This window comes from Vulpes vulpes, chromosome 16 (assembly GCF_048418805.1).
Source record: "Vulpes vulpes isolate BD-2025 chromosome 16, VulVul3, whole genome shotgun sequence".
NCBI lineage: Eukaryota > Metazoa > Chordata > Mammalia > Carnivora > Canidae > Vulpes > Vulpes vulpes.
The window spans coordinates 78,603,818-78,608,957 of NC_132795.1; the positions used below are offsets into that span (position 1 = coordinate 78,603,818).

At 41.5% G+C, this 5,140-nt stretch overlaps 1 long non-coding RNA gene across 1 annotated transcript; it reads left to right on the forward strand.

Moving 5' to 3' along the window:
• The first annotated feature begins 2,076 nt into the window (after window positions 1–2,076).
• Window positions 2,077–4,895, forward strand: LOC140595851 (uncharacterized). Its single transcript, XR_011997758.1, has 3 exons — window positions 2,077–2,165; window positions 2,961–3,040; window positions 4,735–4,895. It is a non-coding gene; the product is annotated as an uncharacterized lncRNA (long non-coding RNA).
• Window positions 4,896–5,140: the final 245 nt, after the last annotated feature.

Here is a 5,140-nt window from a genome sequence, read left to right on the forward strand (position 1 = left end):
CAGATATGCTCATCTACCTCTCATGGTAAAAGAATTATAAATTTAAACAGCAATGAGATACTATTTTGACCTATCCTATTGGCAAAGTTAAAAAGTTTGATAGTACAGTTTGTTGGCTAGAGTTTATGAACAAATGGTATTCATGCTCGTAGGAGTATAAATTGATAGAACTTCTGTGAAGGGTAATTTGGCAATATCTATCCAAATCACAAAATCACTTACCATTTGGCCCAATAATTCCACTTCTAAGAATTTATCCAGATATAATCACTTATGTGGGAAATGACATGTGTACATGGTACTTGTTGCTATGCTGTTTACAGCTGAAAGGGATCAGAAACAACCTGCATGTTCATTAGCAGAGTATTGTTAAATGAATTATGATACGCTCCCACTATGGGAAACTAGGTAGTCATTAAAAGAATGAGAAAACTTTATATACTAGTATGGTACACTCTCAAAGAAACATTGTTAAGTGAAAAAGAAAACACACACACACAAACACACACACAAAAAAACCCCAAGGTTCAAAACACTGTGCATGGTATGCTATCATGTGAATGAAAAGGGGAAGAAAATATGTATGTTGTTTTTGCTTAATATGCATTAAAGCAGATATTTCTTTGAAAGATATACAAGAAAAATTGCATATCCCTAGACTGTAATCTCTTCCCCAGATCTACTAAGGCAGAATCTGTGCACGCAGTGGTTCTGAAGTTTACTAAAGTTTGATAAGCACTAATTTTATGGAGGAAAAATCTGAGAAGTACTTTGAGATTTGCGGCCCCCAGTTCCAACAGGTAGAATTTTGCCCTGTTTCTCAAATCTAGCTGACCCAGTACCTCAGCTTTAATAACTAGCTTCCCCACCCCCTATTACCTCACCCCTGTCTCAGTAAACTACTTAGTTCCATTCTGTCCAACCTCTTCCTCCTGGTGTGTAAGGGGCCTGGACTACTGAACTGGGTCAGGGTATCTGGAACCAGGAATGATCTAAACATGCACAGTTCTGGCAACAATTCATTCCTTACTCTTTTTTTCCCCTAAGATTTTATATATTTATTTGAGAGAGAGCACAGGGGGAGAGGGAGAGGGAGAAGCAGGCTCCCCATTGAGTAGAACCCAACATGGGGCTCTGTCCTAGAACCCTAAGACTGTGACCTCAGCCCAAGGCAGATGTTTAACCAACTGAGCTATCCTCGTGCCCCCCCCCCCACTTCCTTACTCTTGATTTGGACATCTGGGACAAGAGAAAAATTCGATGGTCAGTTCAAGGAGTAAACAGGGAAAAAAGTTGTAGCAGAGGGCAGAGATGATAGATGAATAGGCTGAGAGAGGGAAGATGTCCCCTAAAGTGACAGAACTGAGGCTTCTGAAAAGGAGCCAATAACTGATCCTCCGGTTGGGAAACAGTAGAGAACAAGTTCAGACCACGTGTTCTTCCAGAACCAAAGCTCTGCCTTCCCTTTCAAAGCAATGACTGCCATCACCAACACACACCCCTGAACTCTGGGCCTCTGCTAACCAGCTCCAGACTTCCCTGAGCTGCCTGCCCACCGATCTAAGTTTCTGAATGCCTCCTGTTCCCACCAATCGTGAAGTACCTCCCATCTCTCAGGACACACTTTTTAGGCTGAACTTGCTCCTAGTATCTGTAGCTGCATCTGTTCTCCACTGACACTTTCCCTCTGCTGGTCTGATCTGATTCCCACATCTCAACTCTCCAGGCCTGCACTATTATCCCAAAGGGAATCAAGTCCCATGAGGCCTCATAACTTGGTTGCTGGCTGAAATTGATATAACAAGTTAGATGGGAGCTCCGTCTGGAAGTACTTGGTCTGTTAACACAACTACCTTCAACCACATGAAAAGTAAATAATCATATTAATGCAGGTTAATTCAGGATGATGGACACCAAAGGAGCAAAGGTTTGGCTAGTCTTGAGCTGGTATAAGAATAGGACTTTAGCTATCAGATGTCAGAAAAATAAGAGAACAAGTAGGTTAATGGATAACAGCTGGCAGGGGTTAGAACAAATCAAGGATATGCCACATCAAACAATCAGAGTCCAGTGACTTAGGTCTGTTCCTGAAGCAACATCTGCCCCACACCACTCTTTGCCAAGGCAGGTTTGGTATGGGAGTGAGCTCAAAGCTTCTTACTCAGGTAAGCAATCACAGGTGGCCATGGAGGGGGCAAGAGTGACAGAAGGCTCTAAACATCATAATAGGTGTATATGAAGCATGGTGGAAAGACCACTGGACCAAGGTCCCAATAGACCTGAGTACTGCTCTCTGTGCTTCTCTTTTCAGTGACCTCCACTTCGATCCCAAATCTTGCTCAATGGAGCCATCTTGCTTTCAGTTCAGCACCCCTATTTCCAGGAACTTGTTCTACATCCATCTGTCACCTGACTCTCATGACCAAGAGCAGATACTTGGCCCTTTAGGTCTGTTTGGTGTAACAGCATTCTTAGCATGCGCCCTCACTGTTAACAATTTTGGAAACACTATGATCCCTGAGAGTGAACAGCCTGTGTCCCTATCAGCTGAGCCTACGGTCTATGAAGTGCTTAATTAAAAAAAAAAAAATCCTGACACAAGTTGGCCTACAGAAACTGCTAGCTAAAAAGACGGAACCAGTTCTCTATATATGTAATTTTTTTTAAGATTTTCAAAAGTTACTCATTATTTCACTGCCTGCCTCAGAGATTTTATTATTTGTTTTTTTTTTAAGATTTTTAAAAATTTATTTGGCAGAGAGAGAGTGTGTGTACAAACAGGGGGAGCAGCAGCAGGAGAGCGAGAAGCAGGCTCCCCACTGAGCAGGGAGCCTGACATGGGTCTCAGATCGGTCCCAGAACCCTGGGATCACGACCTGAGCCAAAGGCAGATGCTTAACTGAATAAGCCACCCAGACGCCCCATCTTAAACACTTTAAAGAGTATCTCATGTTGTGCAGGATGAAGTCAAGGTCCTCACCCTGGCAAAGTCCTCCATCCAGGCAAGTCACCTAAAGGAACTCATGATGTAAGTCATGATGTAAGTCAGAAAGATCTTCTCACTACCCCTTTTAAATAACTTACATACTCCTGATACCTCATGTCCACTCTGGCCCTTTCTTCTTCCTTTCTACTACCCAATGTTTACATTTTTAAAAAATAACTAGCTAAAATCCTTCCTTCTTCATAATGGAAGTGCCCTTAGCTCAGGGAGCTCTCTCGTTATACTTATATTCACTCTCTGTTCCCTTCATTTGGCATGTTGTTTTACAACAAGCCTTGTTTTTTTAACTTGTTTTTCCATTCCACTCATGTACATATTTACCTTTTCACACTGGATGTTTGACTTTGAGGGCAAGGATCATATCTACCATTAGATTAGCACACAGTGGACTCACAATAAATATTTACTAATTTTAACTGATTGACAGTTAAAAGATGACAACCTTTGCTTTCATCTTTCTCTGTAACCTTCCCTACTTGCTTTTTATCATGAATCATTCCAGTTCCAAAGGCCAACCTTTTCTTTCTGGTTAGAACGTGTCTGGAATTCTATCTAGGTTTTTGCACTGGAAGGATGCTCTCCAAGAGAGACAGCAAAGCTCCAAGGAGTAGTAGGATGGCTCTCTCCATGACTTTCACCTTTATCTTCAAAGTAAAGGGAGTTCTCTTCCATTAGCATGCTCTGCTGCTGCCTTTTAAGCACTCTGACTCAAGGTGAATAAACAAAAAGGATCTTCTCTTGGGTCACCCTAGCATGAAATGCACAGGCTTCATTAATTACTAAGGGAGGCCAAAAGGAAAACAAAAACAAAAACAAAAAATTAAAAGACATAGATACATATAGATATTTATTTAAAAGACATAGATTTTATGTATATTTATTTATATTCATTCTAAATTTTGAATCATTCTAACATTAGCTCAATCCCAAAGTGCTCAAGACCTGTTTTTTCCACAAGGCATCAGTAGGAATTGGGCCTGACAAGCATATGTTTCAGAAAGGAAATCACAAAGAGGAGATGGAGGGACCCTGGATAGGAGGTTTGAGTAGTAGGATTGAACTTGAAATCTCATTCTCTCTTTCTCTCTCGCCAACGGCCTCCTACCCACATCTGTCAGTCTTGCTTGTGAAATAATAAATCGTATTTGCTGAGTGCTTTCCATTTGCTAACTGCTTTCCCTAGATTATCTCATTCAGTCCTCACATTAACTTTATGAGGTAGGTACTATTATTACCCTCGGCAAAGAGAGGATATAGGACATATAATCAATGAGTGAGTAAGTGGGCTGTAAAATGTCACTCTTCAGCTTTAGACATTTGAGGAATAGGAAGCAAGAACCCAAGTACTTATGCCTAAAAATTTTTGCTGTCCTTACTTGGGAATAGAGTGGAGACACTATTGATGGACTACCTTCAAGAGCACAGCTTCACCTTTTCAGTCTCAAACAATCATTGTATTTTAACATAGTGCGACAATTGTTGTGGTCAACATAGTAACACAAGGGTCTATTCCTTCTGGTTCTATTCTATCAGCCCAAGAGCCTCAATATTTTTCTTGACATGGTATAATCATGCTTTCTCCCTATCTACAACTATTCCACTCCATTGTTCTTAACTCAAGATAGAAGATCACAAGCCTCTCTTTGTCTTCTTCCTGGAGTGCCTACAATAGCCATAAGATTGTTCTTTTTTTTTTTTTTAATTTTTTTTTCTTTATTTATTTATGATAGAGAGAGAGAGAGAGAGGGAGGCAGAGACACAGGCAGAGGGAGAAGCAGGCTCCATGCACCAGGAGCCCGACGTGGGACTCGATCCCGGGTCTCCAGGGTCAGGATCGCGCCCTGGGCCAAAGGCAGGCGCCAAACCGCTGTGCCACCCAGGGATCCCCCATAAGATTGTTCAAATGGAGCACGTATGTGACCTTAATAAAAATCCTTTTTCCTCTCTGGGCCTCTGTTTCCTCATCTATAGGTAAGTGGGTTGGCCCAGATCATCTCTAAGGTCCCTTGCAACTCTAACATTCTCTGTTACCAAAAGAGAGCAACATTAAATCTGAAAAGGCAGACTGGAGTCTTATTGTGGAGGACTTTGCTGTATTATGGGTCCACTTAATTATATAGACAATAGGGACCCACT